Below are 19,589 nucleotides of genomic sequence, written 5' to 3'. Positions count from 1 at the left end.
TAACGGTACTTGTTCTATGAAATTCAATTTCGGGAGAAATCGTTTTCCACTAACTAAATCTTAACAAATCACTTTAATTTTGATATCGCTTCAGCATAATATATTCTAGGTTTAAAGGTAGTGTAGGTTCGTGAATGACACGATCTATACTTGTTCTAATAAAAAGAGCATTGCAATCTGATAAAAAAAATCCCGAATGCAATTATTATTGGGTGCGGGAATGATTTCGTGTGTAGAGTTGCCTTGCGGGTGTTCCGTGTGGGACATATGAAAGATTCGTACTGCACGTTTCTGCAAAATGAATGCACGCTGCCATTCCGCAACCGTGCTCCAGAATTCTAGACCATACATCACCGAATGGAAAAGCGAGAAATAGCCCTTAGCTGCTGATGAGGCAAGATACGCGCCAACCTGCTCAATGCGAAACAAGTATACGGGGTTATAAATCTGTCTCTCCGTAAACGCGCGTTTATTCTAAACCTAACAAACCGGCTGCACTATCTACACTGCCACCTGTCTATGATTGAAAACATCACGCGATAATTTGTTGTACTGTCACATCTGAAAATTATTATAAATGCTAAAGTAACCCTGTCTGTGTGTCTGTCTGTTACCTCTGCACGTTTTAATGGCTGAACCAATTTAGATGAATAGAATAGACACTGTTAGGAACAGAATAAGAAAATAATGGTAATAAGAATTTTCCTTTTGTACGAATTCGATATGTTTTCAGAAAGAACTACGTATTTGTATGATTTGATACGAAATTTTTTTTTAAATCAAATTTCTATAAAGTATGTAATTGCATGATTTCTTTAGTAATTTATATTGTATTTTTGTTCTTATTTAATGCATGTTAATTATAACATGTAATGTTTTGACAAGATGTGTCCCGCCGAGTTTCTTGCCGGTCCATATTGGGATACCCTCCTCCAACTGAAGGGGGATTTAAATCTTCTCGGGTCAGAGGTGTAGCTTTATTTGACGTTCATAAGCGCATTGTAATATGCCTACTTGAATAATAAACTATCTTTTCTTAGAGCAGAGCCCAACTGGGGAAGTACCTTACAGAAAACCGCAGCCAAATAACACTAGACCCTACTCATAGTGTTGTGTTCCTGCCGGTGAGTACGGTTGCCGGAGCTCAAAGGAGGTTGCGGAGTGTTAGGGTCGGCAACACGCATGTAGCAACTGGGGTTGCAGGCTACGGAGACTGCTTATCATCAGGCGGGCCGTAGGCTTGTTTGCCACCGTCGTAGTATTAAAAAAAAGTTAATGCTGGTAGAGCGAGGGCGATGGCGAGACTATTGTCACCTTCCTTAATAACTGGCTGGAAGAAGCACAAAATCGGGAATCATTGAGAACCAGGGGCATTTTGCCCAGCCGTGGGACACTCAAATAAGGTAAAGATAAAGAAAGGTAAGGATAAAAAAACCAAGCATATCTAAAACCCCTTATTTTCTTGCAAACCATTAATTTCCGGTAAACTACATCCAATTACCAATACTTATGACAACAAGACGACCGTGTAATGGCGGACATCGGTCGGAAATTGACATCCCTCCGGAAATGACGCATTGTCGGCCCGCGATGACATTTGTGACCATTGCCGGTCTGAGCTTAGATTAGGAGCATTTGATTGTTGTTTTGGTAATATTCGTACCACAACTAAAGCCTAACAAAAAAAAAGCGCTGGTGGCCTAGCGGTAAGAGCGTGCGACTTGCAATCCAGAGGTCGCGGGTTCAAACCCGGCTCGTACCAATGAGTTTTTCGGAATTTATGTACGAAATATCATTTGATATTTACCAGTCGCTTTTCGGTGAAGGAAAACATCGTGAGGAAACCGGACTAATCCCAACCAGGCCTAGTTTACCCTCTGGGTTGGAAGGTCAGATAGCAGTCGCTTTCGTAAAAACTAGTGCCTACGCCAAATCTTGGTATTAGTTGTCAAGCGGACCCCAGGCTCCCATGAGCCGTGGCAAAATGCCGGGACAACGCGAGGAAAGAGAGAGAACTAAAGCCTAACCAGAAATATATGATCATTGTCAAGAGGGCGCTGTTATTCTCATGTATAGGGTGACAGTTCAGTTTAGTATGAAAAATTTAGTTCCGATAAAATTCCGCAATATGGCGCGTGATCATATATTACTGGTCAGGCTTTACGTATTAAATGTATATTAAACTTATTGGTATATTTAGTAAATCTGATATTGATTTATTATTTTTACTTTTTATTCGTTTCCTGGAAGTTGTTTTTCCACTAAACTAGCGCTCGATTTACGGCCCGATTCGACGAGTAATTAAGACACGTTTAAGATCTTGGAAAGATCCTTAAAAGATCGATAACTAAACGACATATAAAAATTGACGTTTATTCCGATTCCGTTGTGATCCCAATAAGATATATCTACGATATTTCTAACGTCAAAGTGACATTGGTTGCTCAAATCGAGCTGCTTCTGTCAATTATACGACATACAAACGATATCTAAATGAGAACTTATCTAAACCAGCAGCGGTATCATGGTCGCATTTTTATCACCTATCATGTCATGCATCACTCTCGCACTTACATACTTGTTAGAACGTGACAGGCATGGTGACAAACGATAAAGAGCCGACTATATTAGCCCTACAGAACTTATCGTTATCGTATCTCATTCTTCGAATCGGGCCGTTAATCACACACGTAATATAGTTTGGCCCAGGACTGTCTCATTTCAAACATAGACAAAGAGAATCATTCCGTCTTTGTCTTACGCTAGTACTAGCACCCAAAAGAAAGGGATGAGTATAGTTTTCATTTTTTACTGACTGACAAGTTGTGCTTGCCATATTATAGTTTTAATCTAAACAGCCAACGACCAAAGATTAAATCCCTCTCTTTTATCTAACACCAAGAGGCTATTTCAAACTTACATTGCAACATCAAAATGATATCCAAATGTCAGTCGCACGTGTATTTCACTCATGCTTGTCCGCACGTGTATTGGCGCAAGCGAGACGCACTAGCGACTGCCACCATTTAGATATCTTCCTTGTTTCTTGTATAAAGATAATCTATCGCCACTTCCCCGCTTCCCCGTCGCCGGTCTGACAGCAACTTATGCCCAGGCTATTTACTATGGCCTAATTCCATGGTCTAATTCCAAATGGGGCCGCAGACTGGGCAGCCTTCCAGATAGAATCATTATCATTATATACTTATTTGGGACAAGCATTGTATATCCTATGTAATACCAAACAGAATTGAGTATAGAGGCGTATTGTGAAAGTAAATTTTGAGGTCAACTAAATTTACTGCCATCTTTCGACACAGGACTAAAAGCTTAGAATGACATATGGTTATTTGACCCAAGTTCTTTCGTTGACACGGTGTCGCCAGCTATTCGAGCAACGAGTGATAAAGATGAATGGATGTAGGTAGGTATAGAAATAAATATAAAACTATTTTTTTGGCTCATTAACCAGTTTTTATAAAATCATTTTTTTTAATAACTATATACAGAGCTAATTTGACTTCCCTATCTTCACGAGCTGTAATTGAAATTTACGCAAGCTCGTCGAAACCGCGTTGTATGTATGCCACGCTGCAACATATATTCATTAAAAGATAAGTCATGACGTATGACTGCACAGATAAAAAATAAACATCCAAATACAAAGGCCACTGACCTGTGCAATGCATTGTTCCATTCCCATCCCCTGCTTTTAAGCTGAATAGAAATTATGATCTCTATTTGGAGCCCATTAAGGTTGGTTTTACAATAAAATAGGTCGTCAGCGCTCAGACCGCTTTCAAATGCAAGTCAGGCATGCCAACACAACAACGGGAAACTATTGGGAGCCTTATGAGACCGCCATATTTCCATGTTGGCATCTATGATATATCATATACTGGAGTTGTGTGTAAGTTTTATTAAAATGTTGTATGGCAGTTCGGAATAGAATTTTAAACTATAAGTACCTAATTTTGGAAATACTTTACTTCATATTTGAGCATCGAAACCGTTTCATTTTTTTATGATACAGGATGCAAACGAGATGGTAAGCAATTTCCGTCGCCCATGGACACCCGCAACACTAGAGAGGTTGTAAGTGCATTGCCGGCCTTTAAATAGGAGTACGCTCTTTCCTTAGGGCGCGGAAACACTGGTGATATGCGAGCGAATTGAAAGCGTGGCGAGCGCGCAACGAGTTCGCCGCGAGGCGAGTGCGCAACGAGTTCGCCACGAGGCGAGCGCGCAACGTGTTCGCCGCCAGTGCGCAACGAGTTCGCCGTTTATCCCACAGTTTAGCTGTGCGATGCAAGTAGTTTCTAAGCGGTGAAGTTGGACATGTTGACGCGTAAAAAAAATCTGGTAAATTGGTAGAGGTAGGATAGTCGTTAGATTTGTAGCTGGCCTCCAATGGCTTGTCTATTGTTAACTAAAACGGCGCGTGCCACTACCTGCAAAAAAAGGGCCCGGTCACTTTAACCGGTTATTTAATTACAACTCCTATATTAATTGAAATAAGATTGCAAATGAACAAATGGTAAAAACATTTGCGATTTCTTGTGTGGTCCCTATACGGTTACTGAGTGCCGGCGAGTCGAACGCTACCGAATCAGTCTAAAATGTGTCCTCGATGTGCATAACAAAGGCGCGTTATCGGAGAGCGCACCTACACTGGTTTTTTGAGCGTTGGACTAGCCCGCGCTCAGGTGCCAATTAGAATTACACGACCCTTTTTTTGCAGGTAGTGGCATGCGCGGTTTTAGCGTGGTAGACAAAAGATTAGCCGCTTCGGGCCAGCTTCAAATCGAACGACTATACTCTAATTAAATCACTTTCCAGTTCTAGTTAATTATTTAGCCAATTAATAAGCACAAATTATTTAACTACATTTAAATGTACGAAAACGAATTTATTTATACGCTATTGATAGCCTATTGGTTAGATATTTCTAAGGCATTTTTTTGTCGTTAACACATTCACCGCCACATGGCACAATAATGAGCAACATTGATGTGAAATGAAAATAATATTATATATATATATTTATATATATATATATATATATATTATTTTATGATGAGAAGATAAACATACTTTTTACGAATGTAGCAAATTTATAGTGTAATTTTCGTTGTGAAAGAAATAAATTTCAATCTATTTACTTACTTAAGTTTATACGAAAACCAATTTCAAGAAAATTCGTAGTTTCTAACAAAATTAGTTCAAGTAAAACATCATTTCTTTAGTGAACAAATCTCAAATAGCTAACCTAAATTCAAGAAGTTAAAAAGTTTTAACAAATTTAGATAAAACGCTAAACGTTAAAGCAAGTCATTAATTTTAAATATACGCCGATCTATATAGAGAACAATTAAATCGAATTTTTGTATTAACGACGCCATATTTCGGCGCCATCTTGTTCGAAAGTGCTTTCGTGGCGCAGGGCACAGGCGCGAGAGATCAGCCCTTTATCTTACAAGTATGCTGCTTCACCAAGCTTGCCATTTAAAAGCCGATTTTTTTTCTGTCGTTCGTTTTTCATCAGCTTCCTTTAGGTGAATAGACAAAGTTCCCTATTATGTATAATATAAGCACAATTTCACCTTATGCCCTTAACAGTCTTCTTCTGAGTTATGATAAATGGTATTTTCGTAACTCAACACGGAAAATTCTGTAATTTTTTTCGGGATAAGTTATTATTTCGTATTTATTCCGTCCAAAATGACGATTCAAACCAGCCAAATCTAAAGAAAAAATCGGCAACAAAAAAATGGTTTGTTGTTTACTACCACGTGATAACTTCCAAATACAAACTTATTTCCAATTAACACTTATTACGGATGTTATGCGTAGTGTGCGAGTAAATTTTGGTGGCGGACACCATTTTTTTTCGCGCCAAAGACGTTCGGATAAGTACAAGCGAAATGCACGACAACCAAATGACATCATTTAGATATCATTCTGATGTCAGTGGAAGTTCGAATTCGCCTGTCAAACTCAAACATTTATTCAGCAGAAAGGGTATGCTTCCGAAACTAAATTTGTCTGGCGTGCGTGCACCTACAACCAGTAGCGAGTACCATTAAATATATCAAATTTTAAATCATTTGAAAGTAAGACTACTACTACATGAACGGTACTAGTATTTATATTGAAACATATCTATGTAGTATACCACACACGGATCCCTTTGTTTGACATAATTATTGAAAGTCATAATGTAATGATAGTCAGATTATCATTAGTCATAACTCTGAAACCATTAACTGTTCAGGAATTTCCTTAGGTTATGCTATAGATAGGTTAGGTTTGTTTTATGGCAATCCTGAAAAGTTACGCGTTTCTGAGAAAAACCAAATTATGACTAACAAAAATGCGGACAAACAATACATTATGACTTGAAACTTTATGAGAAACAATAGAGACCCATACCACACATCTCGCATCGAATGATGGTCCATATCACAATTCCTTCATGTCTCTTTTGGTTGGGCTTAATTAAACAAATAATTGAAGAAATGTGTTTTTACCGTTTTATTACTTATATGTTACATTTATAATAAATTAGTGCATTACACTTCCAAAAAATGCCTACAAACACACGTGATAGCTACTCCATATAAAAATGGGACTGTCATAGGCACCATCATCGACGCGAGAGGACTATCATTATTCTTGAAGATATTGGCGAGAGGAGGCCCGGTACTGAAGGTGGCAGGACCGGAGCCAATTATACCACTGCCTTATGCCTGGCTCCGGAACATGCTGCAACACAACACCAAGGTAAAACACCAACAGTACTGGTATAATCTAGCCACGTGCAGGCAGGCGAAGGAAGCCCTCCCGACAATCGACCTCGGTTTGTAAAGGACGCTGAGACAGCTGAAGAGGCCACAGCTCCGGCTTTTGACTAGGGCCATAACCGTTCACGCCCCACTAAACAAACACCTATTAACCCTACGTGTTACAGATAGCCCCCTCTGCAGGGCGTGCATGGAGGCAGAGGAGACAGCCACCCACGTCATTCTTGAATGCCCATGGTTGGCAGAGTACCGGGCATAATATCTCGGTTTGCCGGGGTCTCTCCCAGAAGTCGTCGGCAACATCAAGGGTCTGCTAGGCTTCTTGGTAGAGTTGGGTTGCCAAGAGTAGTGCCGACAACCCACCACGCAAAACAGGCGCGATAATATGACGTCGAGTTGCGGAAACCAAGCCCGCAAATACCTATAACCTATATACTCTTGAGGTTTCCAAGTATCTCGTATCTTAATACTTGCGCCAGCACACAAAATTGGGCGTAATTAAAATTCTCCGCGCGTCGACGCGGCGTTATAGCAGCTCTGCAGAGAGCTCCATTTCAACGCTGATTTGTGACCAGCAGCCATGACTTACTGTCTATTTTAGGCTAAAAACGGAACTGTTGTTGCCTTTGATGCTTTTATTGACTCCTGCAGTAACATAAGAGCGCTGATTGGTGCCGTTACAATTAGTTACCGAGATGTTTCGTAGTGATAAGTTGTGATTAGTTACCCAACATGACTTACTGTCTATTATCAACTACATACGGAACAGAGAGAACTGAAATTGACCGGGATATAAACCGTGATTACCCGCTATCTCCAGTTACCCGTGAACAGGATGCATGTATGCGTCGAAATATCGGGAGCTCAAAAACAATATAAAAGGTAATCACGGTTCATATCTCGGTCGATTAAGTCTAGTGAAACTAATCGTGAATCATTCAAAACTGTTACATACGGAACTGTTTGTCTTTGTACCTATTTTTGGACGAATTTTGCTTTATAGGTACTAGCGACCCGCCCAAGTTTCGCACGGGTTGCACAATACCTTAACAAATTATACATCTAAACTTTCCTCAAGTCATCATCATCATCCTGTCCTGGCCGATTTCGGCCTCGGCGACTCAGTTTGTGCTGGCTAATGAGAGCGACGATCGTGAGCTCTCAGGTGGCTGACGTAGCCTATTTTTGCAGTAAATGTCACCACACTCACCGCAGGTCAGCCCTCCGACAAAATTGTAGTTTATGATCACTCTATTGGTAAAAACCGCATGAAAATCAGTGCAGTAGTATTTGAGATTATCGCGAACATACCTACAGACAGACGCGGCAGGACTCAGGCCTTTGTTTTATAAGGTGTAGCGAAGTATACTTCATTCCAAATAGCATTAGACAGAAGATTTTTGAGAGAAGATTACAGAATCAAAGCATCTAAACCGTTTTTGTGCAGTTGGACAGCAAACAATTTCGATTTCGATACAACGTGAACGAATTAAACAAGCATATTGTACCGTAGATAGTGACAGCAGTATGAAGACAGCAACAGATAGGAAGCGCTGGTGGTGGTAAGATCGTAAGACTTGCAATCCAAAGGTCGCGCGTTCAAACCCCGGCTCGTACCATTGAGTTTTTCGGAACCTATGAACGAAATATCATTTGATATTTACCGGTGAAGGAAAACATCGTGAGGAAACCGGATTAATCCCAATAAAGCCTAGTTTGCCCTCTGGATTGGAAAGTCAGCTGGCAGTTTTGGAGTTAAAAACATTAATAATAATATTAACTCATTTATAAATGTAACATTTAAGTTATAAATATACGGTAAAAACATATTTCTTCAGTAAAGAATGAGAGCGCGGTTGACCGCTGACTAAAGTGTATTCAGTTTTTTATGTACTACATCTTTGTATTGGCGGCCAATACCTCTACAATTGAATGAGACTTAAGGTCAAAATGGTGAAGACCGTCTATAACCTCTTTCTTCTCTTGTAACTCTTCCTTTCTGACTATGTCTGAGCAAAATACGCGAACAAATACTAGAGTTCTTGCTATGTCGGTTTTTCCAACCAAAAATGTTATATGCCGTTCTTCTCCACATTGACCTTATATAAAAACTACTTACATATACTACAGTTTTTTTTTAAATAAAGCTAACCAAATGAGCTGTATGTTAGATTAGATTAGATTAGATTCATTAATTTCTTATTGGTCTTTTTGCACTTCATCTCTCCAGCGGTACCTAGGGCGTCCAGACGTTCTTCGGCCATTTGGAACTCCAGAGTACGCCCTCCAGACTGCACGATCCTCACCCATCCGGACTACGTGCCCGAGCCATCGGAGTCTGGCGGCTTTCGTTTCTCCAATGATGTTCGGCTCGGACAACCTTAGCGAACTCGGCGCCGTCGATTGGACAGAAACGGCTTTGGACAGAGAAGCATGGCGGTCTTTGGTGTCGGAGGCCAAGATCCACTTCGGGTCGCTGCGCCACAGCAGTAAGTAAGTAAGTAGTTTCTTATTGGAAATGTACATTATATTTTACATGTCAAAATATTCACAAAAACATCATCACGACACAATAACAATAATAATAACTAAGAATCGGAATGAATAAAGAATAACAATCAAAAATAAAAATAATGAGACCACTCAATTAATAGTAAAAAGAAAATAAAACAGTAAGAAATTATAAATGTATAAAAACACTTTCTATAAATAGAGAAATCAGTCAAAATAATAAAGAATATAAAAATAAAAAAATACAGCTAGGACAACGTAGTTAATGTCAGAAAGTCAAAAATTTTAATAATACAATAATAGGGTAAAAGGAACTGTCGAAGAGACCATCATTCGAGCCGAGAGGTATATAAATATAAATAAATAAATATTATACGACATTATTACACAAATTGACTAAGTCCCACAGTAAGCTCAATAAGGCTTGTGTTGAGGGTACTTAGACAACGATATATATAATATATAATAATAAAATGCTTTATCGCACGCTACAAAAAAAAATGGTACAAAGTATGTAAAGGTATAAATATAAATATTTATAAATACTTAAATACATAGAAAACACCCATGATTCAGGAACAAATATCCATGCTCATCACACGAATAAATGCCCTTACCAGGATTTGAACCCGGGACCATCAGCTTCGTAGGCAGGGTCACTAGCCTACTAGGCGAAACCGGTCATCAAAATATAGATATCAAAATCATATCAAATTGTAAAAACTAAATCGACCCCACAGCGACAGAAAATTACGAGTAACTTTTACTACATCGAAGCTGTGATTAAGTGAAAGTTTGTTTGTTGTTTATGTTTATATTATGTTAGACTAAATATGGAACTGTTTTGTTGATTCTGAAGGTTTTCTCAACCAAAATATACCCTTTATCAGTTCCATTCAAAGAATGAAACTATTTTGTTTAAGCGCTGTTACAAACCCGTTTAAGTTATACTCTTGATAACTTTTTCCGAAATACCAAAAGTTAGACTAAAAGCGAAAATTTCTTTACTTAAAAGGTATTATTGAGCAAAGTTTTCATTTAACTGTTTATAAATATATAATTTATAAATAAATATGGAAATGTTCGTTGAAGCACTAGTACAAATCGGTATCTAATTTGGAATTAATTGACCCAACATGATTTACTCATATCTTAAACTTAATAAATAAAATTATGACTAACTTGAACAATATTTCCGGTATTTCCTCAATGCGGCGTTAAAGTTATCGGAGCCTAACGAAAACCCCCCAACGCATGTATACTCGTACGTAATAATAATATGTAACCCGACATAGGTACATGTAATAATATTATACGTTATTTAAGTAAGTCTGCGAAAAGAAAACTTTTTAGGATTATACCAAGAAGGGACGAAATTCAATTAAATGACCCGCTCCCCCATAAATATGTATTCGTATTAATATTTATTTCGCGAACTCCAGACAGGGACAAACGACTTGCCCCACACCAGCGGCTGCAGCACGGTCGCATTTATAGCGCCTGTCACTATGCCTGTCACGTTCTAACAAGAATGTATGTGCGAAAGTGACAGGCATAGTGACTAGCGATAAAAAACTTTTAACTCTAAACTGAAAAGCCTATTAATAGAAAATTGTTATTACACTGAAGAATCATTCCAGAAAGATAATACGTTAGCTAAATATGACACCGAATTAATGTAGAATTTTAACTTGTAACTTGGCATATAATATTGCTGCCATCACTTTAATATTCATTGACATCCATTAAATACATATTTATTATTATTATTTGACAAGTTAATTCAATCAGCCATTATTGTATCGGTGCATTGTAAACGTTGCTATTTTTGAAATTACTAAATTAATTTATGTGACTAACTAGTAGGTTACTAAAATACTGATACGCTAATATGTTAATTTTATTATGTTACTTTAATTATGATATGTAGACTAGCATTAAGAGAATAGAAACGTACTATTGTGTGCCCTTACAGGGTGACATGAACTGGCTATACGAAATGTAACACCTTATTATGGACATGAAAATGCAATATTAAATGAATGACTAAATGCAACCATGCTGCTACCGCAGTACTCGTGAGGTTTGCAACTTCTATCATCCAAATATAAGTATGTATATAGTACAGTCAGCATCAATAATAGGGGATAAAATAACGCCCAAAAGTATCTGCCATCGAATACTTTTCCAAATACAGATCTCTACAATACGTGATCAAAAGTATATCTCATAATCTGTAAGCTGTTCTACATAATACAGACTTATTATTTTTGTTAAGATCATTTTGACGCGCAGTCTGATCCACTACTTTTGATGCTGACTTGATGGACTGTTCAAGCTGAATATAGATTAGTAGGCGGTGATCGATGTCAATTTTACATTTTCATCCATATATGGTCATCCATGGTCTAAAATATTTCTTTTTTTTCTGCTTTGTTTAGAGGTCTTCTTGCGTATGCTACTGTAATCCATTCTTATTCGATAATACACATCCTAAAGCTATGTCCAGTACAGTCAAGTGTGAAAATATGGGTGCAAACAACATACTCAAAAATGTGTCCCGTAGCTCGTAATTCGTCGACTTAAGAGCTATGGGACATATTTTTGAACAACTTGTGTGCACCTATATTTTAAACTTAACTGTACATGCTCTGATTTGTTTGGGACTAGGTGGATCTGTGTAACATTGTCCTCTAATATTCATTTTATTTATTACAAATGATAATTATTAGTATTGTTTTTTTTTTATTACATACCCACAACCATCGTTACAGGATATCCTAATTCGACAGTATGGAATTTGACACACAAAATAAAATAATTACATAGGTATACAGTAAATGGATTAAGTATTACAAACTACAGTAACACAATACATACAGCGTGGCCCTTGTGAATTCGCTCAAAGAACAAAGAAACAAATCTAACTCGATCGCTACTCGATTAAGTGTCCGAATTGCGCGCGTAAAAGTTACTCGTTAATGTTAATAGTTACTCGTACAATTATGATTTATAAAATACCTCGTTTACTAAATGTGAGTAAAAACAATCACGATGCACTTAAGGGGCCCACTGATTACCAGTTCGCCGGACGATATCGGCCTGTTAATTATTCGCGATCGTCAGCTTTTGCGAATAACCGACAGGCCGATATCGTCCGGCGAACTGGTAATCAATGGGCTATTTGAATCATGATAAGCCGGCCTATATGAGATTAACTACATATTTAACTGCATTTCTCCACATACACGCAGATACATAACCATAATATTTAAGTTTTAGTAAAAAAAAACTAAATGATCGTGTATGATGATGTCGAGATTGAATTCTTGAAATGTTACAAACTATGCAAAAAACTAATAAGTAAGGTAATTTACCCGCTTCGTCGGTATTTAGATTTGCTAAATTCTTAGCATTAGGCTAGACTGGACTCTAGCTAAAGCTTTTGAATGCAAAAAGCAAATTTATGCAGCTTTTAATCTCCAGTAGGGCTAATATGGTCGGTTTTTTATCACCTGTCATCATGCCTGTCACGTTCTAACAAGTATGTAAGTGCGAAAGTGACGCATGACATGACAAGTGATAAAAATGCGACCATGATACCGCCGCAGCTTTAACAAATGACCTCTGGAACGGGCATTGAGGAATTAGCAACCTTCTATTGCATCTTTTTCTATTTCTAGTTTTATTTTTAGATGTAAAGGTAAAGTCTAGACTTCCTGCTGCTTTTACGTATCTTTCAAAATTAGATTTTGCTTGCCAGGTGCTTTTAATCTTAGGCCAATCATGTGAGAATTTTTAGAGGAAATGATTTATAGCAAGTTGCAAATCCGACGACCATTCTCGCCGATCATATTTGATATATCTTAAAGTTCGAAGCGGGTTATAGATTTTATTTCACTCCCCAGTCCAAGAGGGATCAAACAATTACCCCATATTATTATGATATTACATCAATTTACGAGTATGCCAAGTACTTATCCACTTTTCTATCATTAAAAGTTTTAACTCTTCTGAAGCGTGGTGTAGAAATCGTTCCATATTTCAGCAAATTTTGGTACAACGAGTACTTAAACTGGAAGTTTTTTCACATTTCGGGCTGTTCGCCTGTGGACTCTCTTCCTATCGAATTAAGACGTGCTCAATCCCTAGCTATTTTCAAATCCCATCTTAAAGACTATTATCTGTCCCTTCCTTAGAGTTTCTGTAGGGCTAATATGGTCGGTTTTTTATCACCTGTCATCATGCCTGTCACGTTCTAACAAGTATGTAAGTGCGAAAGTGACGCATGACATGACAAGTGATAAAAATGCGACCATGATACCGCCGGGTCGCGTTACTGGCATTAAAACTTGGCTACAATTTATAGTATTGTAAACGTATATATTATGTCTGTATTATAAATGTATGTATTTATGTATGCTGTATATGTAAGTAGTATGTATATATAAGTATTGTTATATTGTTGTAGTTCTAGTATTTATATTTTTTTCTTTAGAGCTATGTAGTTTCCAATCTAGTTTTTTTTACCTCCTAAATATTTAAATTAATATTATCACTTCTTCGCTACCTAATGGTTGTCTGGTAGCGATTGCTCTTTAACGATAAGACCTCCTGTTGTCACCTCTGTCTTCATGTATTATGTATGTATCTCTGTAAATGTTTTTTGAGGTTGTGCAATAAAGAGGATTTGTATTGTATTGTACGCCAATAAAATTTTAGTAACAAGACAAAAAATAACCCAGCACCCAGTCTTTAGCAAAAAGCGTTTCATTTGATAGAAACAATCGCGAAACGGGAACACTGCAGTTGTGTATCTTCTTCTTCTTCTTCCTCGCGTTGTCCCGGCATTTTGCCACGGCTCATGGGAGCCTGGAGTCGCTTGACAACTAATCCCAAGATTTGGCGTAGGCACTAGTTTTTACGAAAGCGACTGCCATCTGACCTTCCAACCCAGAGGGGTAAACTAGGCCTTGTTGGGATTAGTCCGGTTTCCTCACGATTAGGGATTGCAAACCGGATTGGTTTTCAATCCGGCCGGATCCGGCCGGATTTTGGCCATAGTCCGGCCGGATCCGGCCGGACCGGATCCGGTTTGGTATAGGGATATAAAAGTTAATTAAATGACATATTTTTCTACTTTTTTGCGTAATACGTATTCCTAAATCTATAATTTGAAGTTAATAAATAACTTCTTAACAATAAAATAGAACTTGGGAGTAAAAAGTGTCACAATGTCAATATCACATAAAAAAAATTTGAAATCGGTAATTTATTATATTTAACCATTCAAAAGGGCTCAAATTTTCGTTTACAATTATAGATTTGATTAGTTTCCAAAGCCTGATGATGGGATGTGGGGTGGGAATTGGAGCTCCTTGAAAGGACAAGTTTTCGTAACTGTTCTTTGATTGAATTTCTTGTAGAGTCTGTTCGGAAAGAGAAGAGTCGTGGAATGTATTGGGCCCCATACATTCCACGACTCTTTTCTTTCCTCACAAACTCTAACGTTGACATCCATTCTAGCATAGAGAAATAAGAAGTACATAGAGTGCTCACTCCATACATCAGTTTTGGTACCAAAACGCTTATTATTTTCGTAGTCGACATCTAGCATCGAGTAGCGGAACTCTCAGTACTGTTACTCGACAATAGATATCGCGGCAAACAAGAGTAACCGGAACTCTATTTTCAACTCCTACGCTTACTATTTTTTATTACTTTTAACGAAGATATTTTACTTTTAACCAATTTTGATATTAAATGCGCTCTAGTATTATCTTGCTTTTATGTTTTTTGTCCGTAAAAGTAGTAGACTGTACGTCTTAAAAAAATTGTACTTTTTTTAATTTATGGAAAAGTATATCGGTCAAATTATAGGGAACAACACACGACACGACGATCTCATGCGAAAAATAATAGAATGTTACATAGATCAAATAAAGAATTGGCTAGACGTAGAAGTAGCATGTACCAGGAGATGAAGGAAATTGCATAAGATTGGATAAAATTGTAAAGACAAAAGATTCTCTCTTAAATTTGAATAGAAAAGAATCTATATTTTATCATATATATACATATATCGGAGAAAACTAAAGATTATCAATATTATCATATATTCTTCATTCACACATATTGATGAGCCCAACTGTAGTCGGTTGAGTACCGCCGACTTAATCCTGCTCATTTGTTTACTTTTAATCTCCTATCACAACATTATGACACGACATTAACCTTCTCTTTAGCATAAATTACAAATGCCTTCCATGGCATCTCCATCCTTTAATTTTTCCTTCTATTACAGTATTTATGTAATCGTCATATCGTGCCACCAACATGAAAGAAGAAGAAATCCTCTTCTGTTCCCAGTCATCGTCATAATAAATATATTTTTATCTTACTAAATTTAAACTTGTTGTTTCTTTTTTTGTTCTGTTCAACTTCATATCTCGTATCCGTTGCCTTTCCTCATCGGAAACGCACAGCGCGTGCTGTATTTAGGCGTTTTTTATTTTACCGGATCCGGTGATTTTTACCGGATCCGGTAGCTCGTGAAAAGTGCCGGATCCGGCCGGATTACCGGATCCGCCGGACCGGATTGCAATCCCTACTCACGATGTTTTCCTTCACCGAAAAGCGACTGGTAAATATCAAATGATATTTCGTACGTAAGTTCCGAAAAATTGAACCCGCGACCTCCGGATTGCAAGTCGCACGCTCTTACCGCTAGGCCACCAGCGCTTTTTTTTTGTGTATCTTCAATAAAAGAAACCGTAGCAACTGAAACTTTGAGCTACTAAAGACTGGCCTGTATTGTTATTGATTCCAAGATGTAAGCGAGTGTGAGTCGCGAGCGAACCATTTTTAAAAGTTTTTATTTAACTTGTTACTAGTTAGCTCTTAATCATTTGTCACCTTGCCTGTCACGTTCTAACAAGTATAAGTATAGGCATAGTGACAAGTGATAAAAATGCGACCGTGCTATCTATTGTACCCCAGAAACTATCAAATTGAGAAACTAAATCGGCCCGATTCGAGGAATGATTAAGACACGTTTAGGATCTTGGAAAGATCGATAACTATACGACATGTCTATATTGACGTTTATTTCGATTCCGCTGTGATCCCAATAATATCTATCTACGATATTTCTAACATCAAAGTGACTTTGGTTGCCCGAATCGAGCTGCTTTTGTCAATTATACGACATACTAACGATGTCTAAATGAGAACTTATCTAAACCAGGACTTATCGTTATCGTATCTCATTCTTGCGTGTGCGCCGCGAGTAAATACGGGCTATTACTAAAAGCAGCCTGTGAGGTCACAGGCCGCAGGGCTACGCCAAAGTGTGGACAGAATCGCGACAAATATTTTTTTCGTTATTTACGCCGTAAAAACTTTTTGTAAAGGTTGGTCGTCTTTTTGAATTTCGCAATTGTCAGTCGCATTGAACGCTCGGTAAAAGCTTGGAACAACGCTTCTGTGACCTCGATAACTTCTGTTTTCTGCGAGCTCTGTAGAAACTTACTTGATTGTTATTTGTTAGTGATTATACAAGCCTCTCAATGTACTTAATTAAATCTTTAAAATGTTCTACGACTTCCAGTGACTTGAATAACACAACTGACTTGAAATTAGACAAGTAGATTTGGACGAAAATACAGTAGTATTAAGTTTTAGCTTGGGCAAAAATTATGTCGTATATCCCGGTGTTCATTCTCCTCTGCAGGTTTTATTTCTCAACAGATTCTCGTGAAATTTTGTGAGACTGTTCGATAACTATTAACCTTTTTGACGCCGTGTCAAATACAAAAGCTGTCACGCGGACGCGACGTCACCGAAGTGTAAAAACTGAAATGGAACTTTATGGAATTGGCCTGCAATGCTAACTAATGCTTGATTCCCGCAAGTCAACTCTCGTCTCTGCCTCAGTGGAAAGGCACCCTAAACCCAGCCTACAACTATTCTCTTAATCTACTTACTCAAGAACACGCAGTTAATGGTTCCTCTACACGATGGGCCTTCATACTGACCCACTAACAGGGTAGTGGTTGCTTATGGCGCGGCGGGATGGCGATGGGATGGCCATTCTGGTTTTTCTCCCGCACATCAAAGGTTAGGCCAGGGATGGTGCGTACGCATCTACACGTGGCCCATTTCATAGCGCGTGCTTCCATAGTTCCAACGCCTGGCCATCTCGCGTGTCTACCGCTGGGCCATCGTGTAGAGAAGCCATAACCATCGCCTGGCCGTCTCGCTGGTCCAGCGCTGGGCCATCGTATAGAGGAGCCATAAAATCTGACTCTTCAGGATCACACTACCTCAATTTTGTCTAACGACCTATAAAACATAAAACCCGTAGGCGCCATGTGTAATTCACTACCGTTCCCAAACACAAAACGACAGTTATCTGTACTAAAAGCGTATCACTTACGACCTCAAGACACGTTATTTCCACCGTTGTCAAGTAGCCAGTATAAGTAGACCCCGCGTTTAGTAATAACTATATGTAATCACAAACTGGTTTTTTGAACACGAAGCTATGGAAATAGGGTAAGGTGACTAATGTGCTGTACGCGCTCCGCTTTAGTATTGAGATGTCTTCTAAGTTTTCGTAATGGTCTCGCGTATTTTACCTAAGGATGTTTTTCAAGCATGAAGTGATTATAGGTACTAAACGATTGTCAGTAAAGAGTCAACCCCGAATGAGGGCTACCGTGTTTAATTTCGCCGCTAGGGGAGCTAGTCGCCGCGAAGGTCTTTCAAAATGTCAAATGCATAGAATTTTTGGGGATTACAAGCTTTTTTTATCGCGAATTTTCACTCCTTATTCATAATTGTGGTAAATATTTTTCCATCTTGGATTAATTATTTATTGTTATTTATTAAAAATTCTAGATTTGAAAAGTAGCTCAGCTAGGAATTGCTCTTAACTAACGCAACCACATACATTTCGCTTGTCCATCAGTGGTATATAAATTACAAGCATTGTTCGAAATACAAAAGCGCGCAAAACATAACCGTTAGCATATTCCCTTTCCTATGTTTAACATCGCAAATCTGCCTACCGCCCGTATCCTATCCATCGTATATCCATGCGAAATCCCACTTAAATCTGCACCTTACTACCTACAAACAAGGTACAAAATGCAATGCCTACCCGTTTGCTATCCACTGTATCTCCATTCGAAATTTCACTCAAATTTGTACCTCACAGCGTGAAAGTAAGGTATACAATTGAGTGACGTTTTAATTCTGAATCTGTGCCGACGCTTGAACCAACGTTTGAGCAAATGTGCAAACAAAAGGGCAAACATGCTGATTCACTGTTTCTGTATTGTGTCATATCTTGTTCGGACGTTTGCGTATAAATTACGTTTTTGTGCGTTATCGGGATTGTTATGTAGGGTGTGTTTGGTTTAATTTAAACTTTAAACCTCAGGATACTCGTAGCTCGATGAGCTGTAAACCTTGCGAGGCTAGCTTTAAAATGAATAGATGTATAGCTCCGCCATTTTGAAAAAAATCCAAAACAAGAATCAGCTAAGAAAAATATTATTTTTTCGAACTTTGGTTGAGAACTGTGACCTGTAAAGGAGAATATCCGGAAATATACGAAAGCATTTATGTCCAAGCTGAAACGTAGACCTTCGCTAACGCTTGGTCAATAAATATAATATTATACTGTTTGCCATATTCTGTGAAAATATTTAGATATCTTAACAATTTTCATAGTGTTTTTAGGGTTCCGTAGTCAACTAGGAACCCTTATAGTTTCGCCATGTCCGTCTGTCTGTCTGTCTGTCTGTCTGTCTGTCTGTCTGTCTGTCTGTCTGTCTGTCCGAGGGTTTGCTCCGTGGTCGTTAGTGCTAGAAAGCTGAAATTCGGCATGGATATATACATTAATAAAACCGACAAAGTCGTACAATAAAATATAAAAATTTAATTTTTTTGAGGGTACCTCCCCTACACGTAAAGTGGGGGTGTTTTTTTTTGCTTCAACCCTATAGTGTGGGGTATCGTTGGAAAGGTCTTTCAAAACTAATAGGGGTCTTCAACAAACATATTTTAATAAAGTGTATATATTCGGAGATAATCGCTCCGAAAGAAAAAAAATGTGTCCCCCCCCCCCCCTCTAACTTTTGAACCATAGGTCCAAAAAATATGAAATAAATCGTGGAAGTAGAGCTTAAGAAAGACTTTAAATGAAAACTATAGCGGACATGTTCAATTTAGCTGTTTTTGAGTTATCGCAAAAAGTTTCCCCTTCAT

The 19,589-nt window shown here is 38.1% G+C and overlaps 1 protein-coding gene across 5 annotated transcripts in view; it reads right to left on the bottom strand.

Moving 5' to 3' along the window:
- Positions 1 to 19,589, bottom strand: part of LOC133528289 (neurexin 1) — a 326,318-nt gene that overhangs the window by 241,717 nt on the left and 65,012 nt on the right. The gene's annotated exons all lie outside the window — the stretch shown is intronic.

Source organism: Cydia pomonella, chromosome 19 (genome assembly GCF_033807575.1).
Source record: "Cydia pomonella isolate Wapato2018A chromosome 19, ilCydPomo1, whole genome shotgun sequence".
Taxonomy (NCBI): Eukaryota; Metazoa; Arthropoda; class Insecta; order Lepidoptera; family Tortricidae; genus Cydia; species Cydia pomonella.
This window is presented reverse-complemented; position numbering and strand designations above follow the sequence as displayed.